This window comes from Ictidomys tridecemlineatus, chromosome 9, assembly GCF_052094955.1.
Source record: "Ictidomys tridecemlineatus isolate mIctTri1 chromosome 9, mIctTri1.hap1, whole genome shotgun sequence".
Taxonomy (NCBI): domain Eukaryota; kingdom Metazoa; phylum Chordata; class Mammalia; order Rodentia; family Sciuridae; genus Ictidomys; species Ictidomys tridecemlineatus.
Window position 1 is genome coordinate 119,614,381 of NC_135485.1, and position 16,475 is coordinate 119,630,855.

Sequence of the window (16,475 nt, forward strand, 5' to 3'; positions counted from 1 at the left end):
ATGGTTTTCCTAATGTTTCAGCCTGAGATAAAGATTTTAAACCCCTGCAGGATTCTAGGACATGTAACAGTGTCTGAAAGTTACAGACTCATAACCTATAACTATAGTTGTATCAGAAATATTGGCCATGTAAGTTGAGGATGTTTAAATGTTGAGGACTGAATGTGCAAGTAGAATGTTCGGTATGAATAAGAGTTTCTCCTCTGTCCCTCAGCAGGCTCTAAACTAAATTTTCATGCAGAAAGTAGCCCATGACCCAATAGTTTCAGATATGGAGGACATCAATTCCATCACTTTCATATTTATGTGTAATAACTCAGTTAATAAATTTCCCCAGAGGATACAGAAAACTCTGGTCCTAATGGCTCACATTAGGACAGAATTTTAAAACATTATATAAAAGAATTTCAATGCTCTGATGGCTCCAAATTCAGTGCAATCTGGGCTTCAGTTCTGCTTCACTTTCCTGACTGTCTTGGCTCTGTCTTCTGCTATTTTGTGTTGTTCCTAGATAACATTTTTTTTTAATGCTATCTATGCACCAGCCATAGTTAGAGTGCCTTGGATTTTCATTCATGCAGTCATCAAATAGCTTGATGAGATTGACTTCCTATTATTTAAATTTTTTTACAACGAGGGAACTTTAGGTCCATATTAATTATTTTTCTTCTAAATAGTCTGTAAAACAGGCATTGTTATTATTATGGTCCATTTTACAAAGAATGGAAAGAAAGCACAGAGAGATTAGCTTACTAATACAAGACTACAAGTTTAACAAATTGCAGAGTTGGAAGCTAAAGCTAGTATTTTGATTCCAGAGCTCATATTCTTATGCATTAGATCATCCAAGTTGGGTCCCAAGATGGAAGCACAGCAGCCGAAATTCCCTTCATATGTGACAGGGCCTAAGGCAACAGAGGAACACATTGCATTGTTTGTATTTTGAAGAAAAAGAACTTTGCCTGAGCTCTCTCTCTTGCAGGTCTTCACTTGGGGTTCACTTGCCAGAGCTGTCATACTTGCTCATCTGGACAGTTCTTAGCCAGTGGGACAAGACCTGTGATGAGTTCATACTATCAGGACTTACCCTATGGGGACAGGATGCAACCAAGCTCCCCTGAAAGAGGAAGACCAGTACAATATTACTGATCAGCCACCAAGAAAACAGGGCAAAAAGACTGTGGTTTCAGTAACCAACAGTCTGCTGTGCACACCCACGGTAAAGCTTAGGTTCAAAGAATATGGAAAAGTCAACTGGATATATAAAATCAACAGTCCTTAATGTTGGTCCTCCATTAGGCACCAACCATGAAATCATTATGTCAGATATACATGAGAAAAGAACAATGCCTGGAGCAATCTCATTCCACCTTGAATAGTTACTGTGCTAGAAATCCTATTTTTCCTTTAATACTTGCTGAAAACCTTATTTTGTACTATTTTATGGTGCCAGAGATAGAGTGGTGAACCAGCACATATACTCAGATTTTGTATAATTTTCCTTATACCAGAGGAGAATCTTCATATATAAGTAAAAATATGATATCAGCAGCATACAGGACTGGAGAGAAATGGGAGTGACTTGGGAAATATTGTAGATAGAATGGTCAACAAAGATTTTCTAAGATGACATTTGGATAAAGGCTTAAATGATATGTAGGTTATTGGGGGTCAGGGCTCTGAAGAGGGACTACATCAATTCAAATCCCAGCTCTGCCACACACATGCAGGTCACATCATGGCTTTATGCCTCAGAATAAAATGAGAAAATCCAGGCATGGGAATGTTTGTGGTATCTTGCCTACTTCCTCTCTCAACAACTCCTAGGTCTGTTGGGAATATTAAATAATACATTTCACAAGGCATGTGTGATACAATGCCTGGGGCATTGCAAGGGCTTGGCACTTGTCAACTATTGTTTATTATCTCAGAAAAAGTAGTCCACACACAAGTACCAGCAAGTTATCCTTGCAAGAAATTGTGCTTTGGGGCAACCAAAGTCATGGGCATGGCAGGGAGTGGATAGGTGTCAGGAGATGAATGAACATCAGATAATGCGATGGGAAATAGGGTCTAGAATGGGAGGCAGGAGCCAGATCACTCTGCTCACAAAGTATCAGCACTGCTGGTGCAAAAGGATTACCTTGAGATGAAATAAGTCAGAATTTGGGGAGTTGAAGTTCAAGTATTAGATTGTGAACTTCAGGCATTAGATTCTGACATTCAGCCAAACAGGAAAATCACTGATGTGGGCCTTGTATGCTAAAGAAAAAAGTTTGAATTTGATTCTAAGAGCAGAGCCAAGCCACTGGAATGTTTGTGGTATGGTGCCCACTTCCTCCCTTGACATCTTTTCTGCATATCAAATTCTGAGCTATCTTTCAATATGTCATATTCTCTGTGATTAGAGGAGTCCTATGACAACCTCTGCTTCCTCTGGGCTTTCCAACACTTTTTCTTACCTCTTGATAGCACAGCACTTCCTGGAGAGCATTGTGATGTGGACATGCCCATTACCCACAAGAAGGTAAATTCCTTAACAGCAGGAACCGAGGTTCCTCCATCAGTGTCTTGCACATTAAGACCCAAAAAGGTATTTTAAAAGAACAAGTTTAAGGGCTTTGCTTAGAAACAATTGCTTAAACTAAAAACTAATGTTAAAACAAATACCACCATCCCCCATTGCTTTGGAACAACAGACCACTCAAAAAGTGCCATATGTTAGGTAACAAAGATGGTTTCATCAGGTTACAGCTCTTCATTTGAATTGGGAATAAAGACCAAGAATGTCAGGAAGAAATTAGGGACAGAATGACAAATTAGAAATATATGCTACATGTTCTAAACAGAATGTCATCCAGCAAGTTAAGTAAAGTAAGTCATATGAAAAAAAAGTACTAGATTTTATATTTCTGTTAAAAATAATATCTAATGGTGATAAATTTAATTTTGGAACAGCATTCAGAAAAATCATGAAAAAATATTCTCCTTATATAAACAGTTTCTTTTTTCTCTTTCTCTATTTTGTATTGGTTCAGTATAGCTATGCACAATGATAGGATTAGTTGTTACATATTCAGACATACATACATACAATATAACTTGGTCAAGATATAAAGCAATTCTTAAATGTACACTCTATAGAATTGATGAAACTGCATCAAGATTGTATACCGTATATTTATTTGTCAAGTATCTGATTTTGATGGCTGTGTTGAACATCCAGATTGCCATAAATTTACCCATGAATGAATATTAAAGGAAAAAGAAGACAAAATTACTTGCATGGGCTTCTAAAATGTTTTGCAATGTAACATGCGAAAAAACAATAGGTTGTTTGCTTAATAAATAGAAACGAAGTCTACATAGAACAAAGGCTGTCACTTTACAGGGGAACTTACCTTGAACAGCAGTCTACAAACAAAATAAAAGTTAAAAATTGCCTTGTGAGTTCACGGCTAGAGGAGCATTTAAATGTCTGACCAACTCTAGTTCACATGGTGATATATTGTTCTCTAGGGTACAGACTGTCAAACTGAGTTAGTGTCAATGAAAGAAAATGGGAGATGGACTTTCAGATGTTCTCATTCAGCTAAAAAGAAAAATACAGTTCAAAAAGCTTTTACCCGCTGAGCTTTTCAAATAACCACTCAGTAGAATGGATATATTGCTTGAAAGGGGAGGTTCATAAGAATACTAAAAGACTCAATAGATATCACCATTTTAAAATGTGAATCCAGAGTATTGCCTAGGTCCTTTCACTTCAAAGTGTGAACAGATGCTAATGATAATGTCATCAGCCCACTGCAATGTCACTTAATTGGTGATGTGCGCTTAAAATAGGTGTTCTTAAAAACCTTACATTCCAATCAAGTCTCTGCATTAAGCAATCCACAATCTCTATTCTCTTCCGATACATACAATGATAGCCACAGTCTTTGGACTTCCAATTAATTCAGCAGACACATATGACCCTTAATGCTGATACCTTGAGACTCAAGGTCATCCAGGTGATATCTCTGTAACTTTTTTTTTTTTTCTTTTGGATACACCACAAAGTCTGGACTTATTTGGGGGAAATGCAAATTTAAAACTTAGACTGAAAATTTTTAACTTGTATACACAGGATAATTATATCTATTATTCATTGGCAGCCCTAAATCACCTTCCATTTGTCAAATTCAGATGTCTATAAAGCATCTGACAGAAAATATTTTGATCTAGCTCATTTTGGATGCCCTTCTGATCAATAACTCAATTTCAGAGCATCACCAATTTTGTCAACAAAGCAAGGTCTTCATAATTATTTGGATGTTTTCTTGCCCTTTGACTTTTATAGCACATTTGCTCTGTGCTTTAAAAGTATAAAATAGAGCTGGGCATTGTGGCTCCACACCTGTGACCCTTGAAACTTAGGAGGCTGAGACAGGAGGATGACAAACTTGAGACCAGCCTTAGCAACTGAGTGAGGCCCTGAGCAATTTATTAAGACCTTGTCTCAAAAAAGAAAAAAAAATATATATATATATATAGAGAGAGAGAGAGCGCTTGAGGATGTATCTCAAGTGATAAAATATTCCTGAGTTCAATCAATCCCTGGTATCCGGAAAAAAGAATATATATATATATATATATATATATATATATATATATATATATATATATATATACATATGTATGTGTGTGTATACATATATATATATATATATATACATATGTATATATTTATATGAATGAATGTGTATACAGATAGATAGATGGATAAATGGTAGAAAAAAATAACTAATGCTTATTATGAGAAACACAGTCTCAAAACCCTAATGAAGATGGACAAGATTAAGTCATCTTCCTTACTCAGCCCCCTCCTCTGGCCTCCAGTTATTCAGCCATGGGTTCAATTTGGAAAGCAAAGATCAAATATGAGGCCTCTATGGCAGGCTAGAAATAAATCTTCAAAAGTTGTGTCTTGAGAAACTTCCACATGTAGTTAAAGATTCTATTTATCTTTTCTCCCCTTTCTCCCTGGTGTCAAATACAGAAAGTACATGAACTAAACCTCTAGATTTTTGTTTATTAAATTATTAGGGTCTATATAGAACCCTTATTTTGTTTTACTCATGTTTTTTTTTCCTATTCACTCAGAGATACTTCCTATATATGGATGAGAGACTAATGCTTTGCCTTCTGCTCTGAGACCAGATATTTACTGGTAGTAATGAGTCCCAAATCTTTTAAATTGTTATAGCATGCAAATGGAAAAAATGTTCCAAATAGATATAAAAGTTAAGACTAAATGCAAATAAAGTCTCAAGTATAAAATCACCAAGTATCTGTAGTGTAAGAAGAAGATTGGCTCCAAAGAGGAAAGCATTGAAAGATATTCTAAAGACATTTGATGATAGTCAGTCTTAGCTCTAATGATAAAACTAAAAACTTAGGTAGACTCAGGGCAAACATAAACGCACTACAAGGATTTAATAAAATACTGAGCACAGAGTCAAATATGAATTCTTCAAATTGGCTGATTATCAATTTAGGGGATCTAAATAAATATAAGAAAATTTAATCTGTGTTTTTAGAAACTTGGAATTCTTAAAATGGGAAAATAGGGATAAACCACTCAGTAGGTTCTTGCCTTCAGAATTGGTTTACTAAAATCTCCAACATAAAAAAAAATAAAATTAAAAAAAAAAAAAGATTTCTGTCCATCCATTTTGTCCTCCTCCCATCATTCACTGTTCAAAACAGAAATGGAAACATGACCTCAGAAATCTGAACCAGAAGCTCACAAAGAGGAAACTAGTCATTCAGAATGAAAATGAATCAAGAGAGAAGGTTTGAGTCCAGTCCAGATGGCAATGTGCCATGAAATACTAACAGGACTCTTCATTTTCAGCAGACAGCAAGAACAGGCAGTGTTGGTAATGACGTGGTTACATCTGTCTGGGGATATCATCTCCATGGCACCAGCGCACACCACCCAAACAAAGGAAATCCACAGCAAAGGCAAGACTGTGCCTTTTTCTTAAATAGGGAACTAGTGTCTGAAATGACAAAGAATCATCATCTATACTTGACAAATCTAAACACCGTTCCTGAAGGATTAATTTCACACGAGATGAGAGGTGAAAAGCAAAGACGACACTAAGGAAGTTTTAGTAAAGAATCTGACAGTCCATCTCAGCTGGTGGCCGGATAATGCAAGTAGAATAGGCACTGGCTTGGTCATTATAGTTGCCTGAGTTTTATCCCATATCCGTCATTCATATTGCTGTGCATCCTTGAGCAAGTGACTTAAAGTCTTTCAGCTTCAGTCTTTCTGTCTAAAGGAGAAGAGTAATGAATTGTTGTAAGAATTAAATGATATAGTAGGCAGACTCCTGGCAAACTACTTACCTATCAATGTGTACTCAGTAAATGTTAGGTTCTCTTCTGCTTCCCTTGTAAAATAGCTTCTTCTGCTTTGATCTAACTTTATAATTGTTCATTTATTATAAAAGTTTTTTATGAATGTTATAAAAATGAAATGACTTTATATTTTTTTTCAGTCACTATTTTTAGTTATATTCATTGTCATCTTGGACAATTTTCAAAACTGTATAAGCATTTTTTGTTGTTGTTAGAATTCAGTCCAGTGCAAATTAAAATCACAGTCTCATATCAAATTTCAATCTTTCCTTTCTGCCATCTCTGACTATGCTTGAGAAATAACCTAAGGGGACGGATCTCTCTCTCTCTCTCTCTCTCTCTCTCTCTCTCTCTCTCTCTCTCTCTCTCTCACACACACACACACACACACACACACACACACACACACACACAAGCACCTCTCCTTGCCCTTGTAAGTTTAAGCCCCTGCTAAGCATGATGAAGAGATGGACCGAAGGAAGAGACAGATGTCACTGTGTAACTTCTCTAGCTAATGCTGACTGGCTGCCAGACTCTCTGTGAGGCAGACACCTTGCACTGACTGTCCTTGAGCACATGTGTGAAATTCTTAAAAAGCCCTCCAGATGCTCCTGAGCATACTTCTCTGAAACAAGAAACCTGAATTGGTCCCCTGCAACTCCAGCCCCTGGAAGTCCACACTGAGCCCACTGCTCCCAACGTCTCATCACAAATGAAAACTCCTTCTCGAGGTTTCTGATGAACCCATGAGGAGCACACAGTGTACCTCAACATGGTAGGTGTAGCCTGCCCCATTTCTCTCCCATCTTCTTCCCCTGCACAGGGAACAACAGGCAGAGAAGAGCAGTGTTGCCTAACAGGCAACCACGTGTGGGTCAGAACACCAGGCTTCCTTTTTTTTTTTTTTTTCTTTTCAGCCAACCCTCTCCATCTTTTATCTTCTCCATTAACCCTCACTGTTGTCAATAAGCTTGAGGTTTGGAACTGGTGTGCTGCTTCCTTCCCTGAGGATGAAGTGATTCCTTGCTCACAGCTCACTCTGTACTTCCCTGTAGGCTGGGAACTCCCTCTTCCCCTCCTTGGGCACCTCCTCAGTCTCCACAGGTTCTCACTTTCATGGTGCTGACTCTGAAGGTATCTGGCTGCAATCATACATACACTTCCTAATTGTGGGGCAATGCTACTGTTAGGTTTTAGGCAGGGAAACAGGGCATGGCATTTAAAAGGAAAAGTCCTAATCAGTGTTGGATTACAGCAACAGCATACTAGAAAGGATGAGAACGGAAAGTCTGAGAAACAGTAGAATTGAATAAATGGCAAGAAACACACATATTTGGTGTGCACAAATTGGCTTCCCCCTGCATATTGCGCTCAAAAATTTAATCCAGTTTCACGTGCATAAATCATTTTGTCTCACCTCAAGAACCTAAATGAGATGGTTGGAAGTCAAAAACATTATTATTATTTTTTTTATTATTGTTCCCAAAGCCCTGTACTTCCCATCTCTTCTCTCGAGCCTTTCCCTTGATACCCTTGCTCTACTTTACCCATCTTCCTTCTCTTTATTTTTATGTATATATTTTTTAAATTTTCGCATTATAATTATACATAAAAGTGGAAATCATTGAGATGCATTCATACTCACATGCAGCATAGGTTGGTCAATTTCATTGCCTGGTTGCTCCTCTTATTGACTCCTCCTCACTTCTCTCAATCCCCTTTCTCTGATTCACTAATCCCTCTTTTATTTTTGTGATATTCCCCTGCCCACTTTTTTTCCTTGTTAGTTTCTAGCCACCACAAATGAGAAAAAAAAATCAGCCCTTGACTTTCTGAGTTTGGCTCATTTCATTTAGCATTGGGTTCTCCAGTCCTTCAATTTACCAGCAAATGACATAATTTCATTGTTCTTTAAGGCTGAGAAAACTCCATTGTCACTTTTTTTTTTAATCCATTCATCTGTTCAGGGCACCTTGGATGGTTTCATGACTTGATGATTGTGAGTTGTCCTTCCATAAACATTGTTATGCTTGTATCATTATATCTTGCTAATTTTACTTCTCTCGATTAAATACCAAAGAGTGGGATATCTGCATCATGTGGTGATTCTATTCTCAGTCTTTTGAGGAATCTCCATACTACTTTCCAAAGTGATTGAAGTAATGTACTGTTTCACCAACAATAAGTAAGTGGAACTTTTCTCCAGCACCCTCACCACCAATTATTTGTATTCTCGACTATTGCCATTCTAACTGAAGTGAGATGAAATCTCAGTCTAGATTTATTTGCATTTCCCTGTTTTCTAGGGATGTTGAAATGTTTTGGGTTTTTTTTAGTATATTTGTTGTCTATTTGCATTTCTTCTTTAGACAAACCTATTTAGCATAGTTATTAATTGGGTTAGGGATTTTTTTATTAATTACATTTTTTTGGTGGTTTTTTAAATTATTTTCATATTCTGTATTTTAATCCACTGTCAGAAGAGCAACTGGCAGAATATCTCCCATACTGAAGGCTCTCTCTTCTTGTTCTTGTTTCCTTTGCTGTGAAGAAGCTTTTTAATTTGAGGCCTTTTTACTTGTTGATTTTTGGTTTCTTTGAGCTTTAGGAGTCTTCTTAAGAGAGGTGGTCCCGGCACTGAGATGTTAGGGGGTTGATTCTGTTTCCTTCTATCGGTTTAAGTGTTTCTGGTCTTCCACCCACTTTGAATTGATTTTGATGCAGAGTGAAAGACTGGAATCTAGTTTCATTGTTCCATATACGGATATCCAGTTTTTCCAGCACCATTTGTTAAAAAGGCAATTTTTCTTCAACATGTTTTTGGCACTCTCGTTAAGGATTCTTTGTATTCTATTCCATTCCATTGGTACTCATGTTTGCTTTTATGCCAAGACCATGCTGATTTTGTTATAATAGCTCCGTAGTAGCATTATTGTCACTGGTAATTTGATGGGGATTGCACTGACTCTGTAGATCACTTTTGGTAATATGTTTACTTTTTGACAATATTAATTCTGGTTATATAAGAACATGGTAGGTCTTCTCATCTTCTAAGTTCTTACTCAGTTTTTTAAAACTTTTTTTTATTCACTCTTCTATAATTTTTACTGTAGAGATCTTTCATCTCCTTGATTTAAACCCAATTTTTTGTTTGTTTGTTTTTAGCTTATTGTGAATGGAATTGTTTTCCTGATTTCTTTCTGAACATATTCATTATTGGAGTATAAGAAAGCTATGTAATATTGCATATTGACCTGTATCCTGATACTTTGCTGAATTTTTTTATCAACTCTAGACATCTTCTGGTGGAGCTTTTTGTATCTACTAAGTATAGGATCATGTCATCAGCCAAGAGATATAATTTTACTTCTTCTTTTCCTATTTATTTGCCTTTAATTTCCTTCTACTGCCTGGTTTATCTGCCTAGATTTTCAAGAACTATGTTGACTAGGGGTAGTAAGAGTGGACATCTTTTCCTTGTTCTTGATTTTGGAGGAAATGTTTTCAGTTTTTCTCCATTCAGTGTGATGTTGACGTTTGTCTGTCTTACATAGCTTTCATGATATTGGGATAAGTTACTTCTAGCTTTATATTCTGCAGTGTATTAAAATAAATGAGTATTAGAGTTTGTTGAAGAATTTTTCTGCATCTGTTGAGATAATCATAGGATTTTTGTCCTTAAGTTTATTTATGTGATAAATCATATTTATTGAATTGTATATGTTGAACCAAATTTGCATCTCTAGGATGAAATCAACTTCATCATGGTGTTCAGTCTTCTTAATGTGTTTTTGAATGCAGATTGCTATATTTCATTAAGAATTCTTGCATCTATATTCATCAAAGATATTGTTCTGCAGTTTTCATGATTTGTCTTTATCTGGTTTAGGTATTAGGGTGATTCTGGATTCATAGAATGAATTTAGGAATGTTCCCTCTCTATATCATGGAAGAATTTGAGGAAAATTGAAATTAGTTCTTTAAATGTCTTGTATAACTCAGCTGAGAATCCAACTGTTCATGGGATTTTCTTTCTTGGAAGACTTTAATTGTTGCTTCAACCTCATTGCTTGATATTGGTCTGTTTAGGTTTTCTTTATCTTTCTGGTTCAAATTGTTCAGGTCATATTTGTCTAGAAATGTGTCAATATCTTTTAGAAATATTTTGGATAAAGAAAGAGGGATAAGAGAATATTATCAAAATTGAGTACAGTAGCATGAGTATCTCTAATTAACATATATATAGCATTATATATAAAGGCCCATAAGAATAAAACAAGGAATGTTATTTCCAATAGAATGAGGGAAATCTATCACATTGATACATACAATTATACCAATGAAATAATAATTTCAAAAGAGGCCAATATAAAAGCATCAGAATTTATTCCTTGCCAAAGTTTTGGAGATGGAGGGAGTTCTTAGTGAGACTTTCTTCTTTGGATTATGTAGTAGATTATATAGTAGATATTCAGACCGCCAAGGTGTAATCTCAGAGTGATTCCGAGTGTGGCAGCAGCAACTGCACTGTTCCACTTAGCTGCATGTGATTTCTAGATCAGATTTCTGCCTGAAAGACCTCCATTTGTTCAAGTTCTTGTACTTCTCGATGATGGTCTCCACCTGTATGCCTTTGTGTGAGCTTATGTGACTACAGAATTTTTATGATATTCCCTAACACCTAAAGCTCTGAGGATGGTATGATAAAGTCTCTTAAGCGTCTTCAGCTTTGTGGGCTTCTCTTTTCCCCTCCTGGAAGAACAGATTTGTGTTCTGAATGAAATGCTGTACTCCAGGGGCTAACTGCAGATTGCAGATTGTTGCCTGTTCCCCTATTGGGGTGGTTCTGTTGGGTTTGCAAGACCTGTGAGTTGAACCTTCTCAGTTGAACAGGGTCCTCTGTCCTGGAGGAGTGGTCAGAGGATGGATGACTTGGCCAGACCTGGTGAATCCCAACAAGTGCAACAGGTGCTCATTTGCTAGTTTCCCCATGGTAAACAGCCAGCCAATATGACACTGTTTGCTTCATGTGCTAATTCTCTGCAGCTGCCACTAGGTAGCTGTTCTGCTCTACTTTGGGCTTAAAAATGGATCTGAGCATCTCCCATGTTTAACCTCCTTTGTTGCAGTAGGTGTCCCATGGTAGTAGCTCTTAGAATCCCACACTATGCATTACCTCTAGCTTGATAGTAGTAGCATTTATGGTCTCTCTGTCTCTCAATCTCTCTCTCTCTCTCCTCTCTCTCTCTCTCTCTTCCCCTACTCCTGCATAGGCAGCACAGCTCTGAGAGTCCTGTGACAATTCCTCCTACTCAAAATTCTGGAGAGTTCAAACTGGGCCAGCCAGGCCGTGGCACAAAACCACCCAAGTCACGGGTCTTGCTTTCAACCTTTCAGCCTGTTGGATTGCATACTTCCCAGTGGGACTGCGACACAGACTTAGTTCTGTTCCTGGATGAATTTGGGGGGGGGGATCAGATACCTGTTGTTCCTTTGAGAGAGAACAGAAGGGAAGGGAATTATTGGAGTCTGCAGATTCTTGGAGATGTTAAAAATAGAATGTTAAAAACATACACAGAAAAAAAAAAAGTATGATGATCTCTGATCTTGCACACGTACAAAGGTGTCCTTTCAAAGATGGATCCTGGACCCAGATCTTAGAGTCTCTAGAAGGGAGTACAGATCTGGTCCTGAGTTATGCTGTTTTAACACACAGTATTTAAATCTCTTTCCTACTCAAACTGTCTATCTGTCTGATGGTGAAGTTTGAAGTTCTTCAGATTTTTATGATTCTTCTTTTCTCTTTTTTAATGTTTTCCCCAGAATTCTGGAAGAGAGTTTCCCCTCTCCCTCCAAACATCCACATGTCTGGCATTGCTGTATAATATTCTCCACCACCCGCCCCCTATCAAATGCTTTCTTTTCTTTAAAGAAAAATGTTCCTGTGTTTCTGCTGATCACTGCTTCTCTGAGTTAGAATTTAGCTCTGCTCCCAGATGTGAACAATTGTTAATCCAATTCATACAGTGGCCAACCAGAATGAAAGTGTCTGTTATGTATCTACCATCTATCCTTTGTTTCTCCAATCTATTATTTCTCCTCTCCAGCCCATCTTTATGTTCCTTTCTAGATAGTGTTGAACATGAGAACATATGACACTCACAGAATCTTGAAGAAGCAAAGGAAATGGGTCCTCAGATCCATTTTATGTTCCTGATGTCCATTTGCATTCCGTAGGAACAAAGTGGGATTGGAAGTGAAGGATTTGAAGCCTCAGAACCAATACTTGAAAATTGCAGCTGGAGTAGATTTAAACCATCTTTGGCCTAAACTCTGTTTGAAATCATTTTCATGTATTTCACTGATTTATTTTAATATTACTTGAATTTTTAGGTGTGTGATAGTTATGCTACATAAAAACTAAAACTCTCAGTTATTAAAGTGTGATATAGTCATATTCATTAAGCCCATCACATAAAAATGTCTCAGAAACTGGATTGTCTGGCTAATCAGAAGAATAAAATAGTTTTCCCTTGATTCTGATTCTTGTTTCTTTTGTGTAGTTTCTCATGTACCAACGAGAGTGTTCCTTCAGTGTGTGATGCCTATTTATTACTCATTTTAAATAGCAATGTTCACTTCTTCTCAAAGAATGATTATTAGCTGGAAACAAAGATAGGATTCATTCAGACAAAGAGTCTTTGGCCAGGTCTGTGGCAGCAATGAGCAGTGGTGAACAGAGGCAATTAGCAGCAATTCCTTAAGCCTCACTTTCCACAAACCCTTCTAGGATGTCCTGTGGCTAGCTTTAAAGAGAGCAACAGTCTCAGCCATCATGTGTTGAAAATTAAAAGGAACAGTGCTGATTCACATGAATAACAATGCTAGCATTTTAGAAACAGACAAATGGAGAAGTCATAGTTTTTGTTTGTAGCACAACGGCTTTTGGAGATGAGAATATTGGTGCAATTATTTTCTTGTTTGGAACAGACCATCTAGTAAAAAAAAAATTGAGTGCAAAAAATACAAGGTCATTGTACATTATACAGAGGAATAATAACAGACTTCCAACATCTGAGGAATCAACAGTTTCCTGTATAATTTGTACATGGAACAAATGGCTCATCAAACTGGTAATACCGTGCTCTTCTAAAGAGCTCACTGGGAAAATCCAATTCCATGATCACAATGCACAGGTTCCAGTGTCTTGTACAAGCTTATTGATCTGCCCTTTCCTGAAATAGAATCTTGCCCCAGGATTGCTTTCTGCATAAGAAAATGATACAATGCCTCTAAGGCCAGAGTTATCCCTATCCAACCTAGGTTGTTTTTAGGTATTGTTATGGGTAAATTATTATAGTCATCCTGTGGATACCTAGCTGGCCATTTAAACCAAATAATGATATCTTTATTTGTTTTGTTTTGTATTTCTGCAGTGCTAAGGTGTGAACCAAGGGCCTTGTACATGCTAGGCATTTCTACCATGGAGTTACATCCCCAGCCTCATGATAGCATTTTTGCTAATTACATCAGATATTATTTTCAACTATTACAAGCATTTTTTTGTTAATTGTTTTATCTTCAATAAAGGTATGATGTTGCTAATGGTACTATATCAATAGGTAAATAAATTAGGCTTCTGCTGTAATTATGCTATGTAACAAATACCCATCATGTTTTGATGGATTTTACCAGCCATCATTTTTCTTTTCCACTAGGCTTGGTTAGTTTGGGTCTGCATTTAAGAATCCAGGCTGAAGGCTCTCTGAGGCATTTCAAGAGCACTGGCTGCATCTTTAAAAGCTTTTAAAACTTTGGTTTAGAACAGGAATATCATTATTTCTTATCACTGTTTCATTAATTAAAGGAGATAACACTTGGCCAAGCCAATGGGGAGACCAAATGCCAACTCTAGGGAAATTCTATTCAGTAGGAGAGAGAAGGAATTATGAATTTTTAATACAATATACCCCAATGATGCAAATAAAGAGAAAATAAAACCTAGTATCATGTAATAATATGCAAACATCATGCTAAGAACATTGTAATTGCAAAAGAGGTTAGGATGCAGCCATTCGAATTGCTTAAAAAGTATAAATGGAGCTTGTGTCCAGATCAGGAGCAGCTCCGTTCCCATGCAGTCAATCCTTCCAAGAACTAATGTGTATTCCTCCTTGACTCAGGTACATGCACTTTCCTCACCTTTTTTGAACTTAGTATTTTGGCAGTAATGTGACAAACAGCAGCTTTTCTCCTGGGCTTATTGCTAGCTTTTGCTTCACATATTCATTTTTAACAAATCCCTTATTTTTACTCATTCACTTTGGGTCAGGCATTTCCAACATCCAAGCTCTCACCATCAGCACTTGGACTTAGACCACAAAACTATGACCCCTGAAGCTGTGTTCTGTACATTTAAATGATCCGACTTTTTTTTTTTTTTTTTTTTGTACTGAGAATGGAATCCAGGAGTGCCTTATTTTTAATTTTGAAAAAGGAGATGGGGGTGTAGTCAATAGTAAAATGTCCCTAAATCCAGTCTCCAGTACCAAAAAACTAAAAATAAAAATAATTTGCAGATTTGCAATCTCTCTTCATATGGCATAAGTCCTGTATTTGATTTCTTGGTAACCTCATTCAAATGATGGCAAAGTGTGAGCTTTAAAGGGTCTATATAATCCTACTCAACTGATATTAAATATCAGAGACATGATATTGAAAGTCTCTTTTTTTTTTAGTTTAAGACATATGTATCTTTTATTCAAATCTAATCCCAATATCATGCATATGCAAATCTTCCAATTTAAACGTTTAGAAAATCCGTACAAATCTAACAAATTTGTATTTCATAATAATAACAGTTTCCAAGTTAGAAGATACTTAAATAACTACTTTTTCTTTATTATTCAGATTTAACCATATTTTTAGATGTTTGACTTCCAGTACAGGTGCTACTTCAAACAAAGAGGTGGAACAAGACATGGGACCTGAAATCTCAAGGAAGAAAAGGAGAAAGAGCCAGAAATATGGAGATGGTGGAGAAGAGCATTTTCAAGTTTAGTGGTAAATAAAAGATAGACCTTCCTGGATGGATGAGCTTGAGATGTTCATGAGACATGGGTAAGAAAAGGCGGGATGCTGATGACAGTGAGCAGTCAGGAGCTCTGGACTCTGGACTCAGGTGGGCAGGGAGCTGGTCACCTAGTGTGAGTTTTGACATGAATGACCATGACTTCCGGGGGGGGGGGGGTAGCGTGTATGCAGACCATCAAGGGCAAGCAGTTAGCCTCTGAATAAACAGTCAGGACTCAGTTTCTACTAATCACTCTCCCATTCATTAACTAAGTAAACTTGTTGAATAAAACACTGATGTGGATTTCATTTTTATAACTTGGGAAATGTGGGAGTCTATATCCTCTCAAGGTATTATAGATTTTAGTTTTTTTTTTATAGATTTTAATGGATCAAATAAAACAAAAACCTCTTGATTTAACATATGGATGAAACACTAACATTTGTATCAAGCCTCTTTATTTTAGGTCAATCATACTTGGAATCTGTTTTGTCCTTTGGCCTACAATTATAATATGTATAGCTTTGTGGCTGGACCAAGTGGTATCCTAGCAACAAAATGATAAGCACTTTCTTTGCAGTAAGTTAATAACCTCAACAGGCTCGCACATAGAGAGAAGGAAAAAATGCTGTCACTCTGAAAGAAACAAATTCTTTCACAAGATAACTGATAAAATTTATGTTTTCACTCATTCAACACGTATCTGTTAAATACCTAATAAATGCCCACCACCATGATAATAATTGAGGATTCAAGGTTGGTGTCTAGCATGAACCTGGGCTTCTGTATTGAGCAGATTATTTTCCCGATTTATAAATTGTTGGACCAAGGATGCTCTGATTTCAAATGAAAATACATTGAAGAGATATGTGCCTGTATTAGAATTCTCCAGAGAAACAGAACCAAGAGGATATATATACACACACAGAGAGAGATTTATTAGGAGGAATAGGCTCATACAATTAGAGAGGCTGGCAAGTCCCAGGATCTGCAG

General features: G+C 36.8%; 1 long non-coding RNA gene across 1 annotated transcript in view; it reads right to left on the reverse strand.

Annotated features, from left to right (window-relative positions):
* LOC110598717 (uncharacterized) overlaps positions 1-16,475 on the reverse strand; it is a 31,917-nt gene that overhangs the window by 1,823 nt on the left and 13,619 nt on the right. The window lies entirely within an intron of this gene.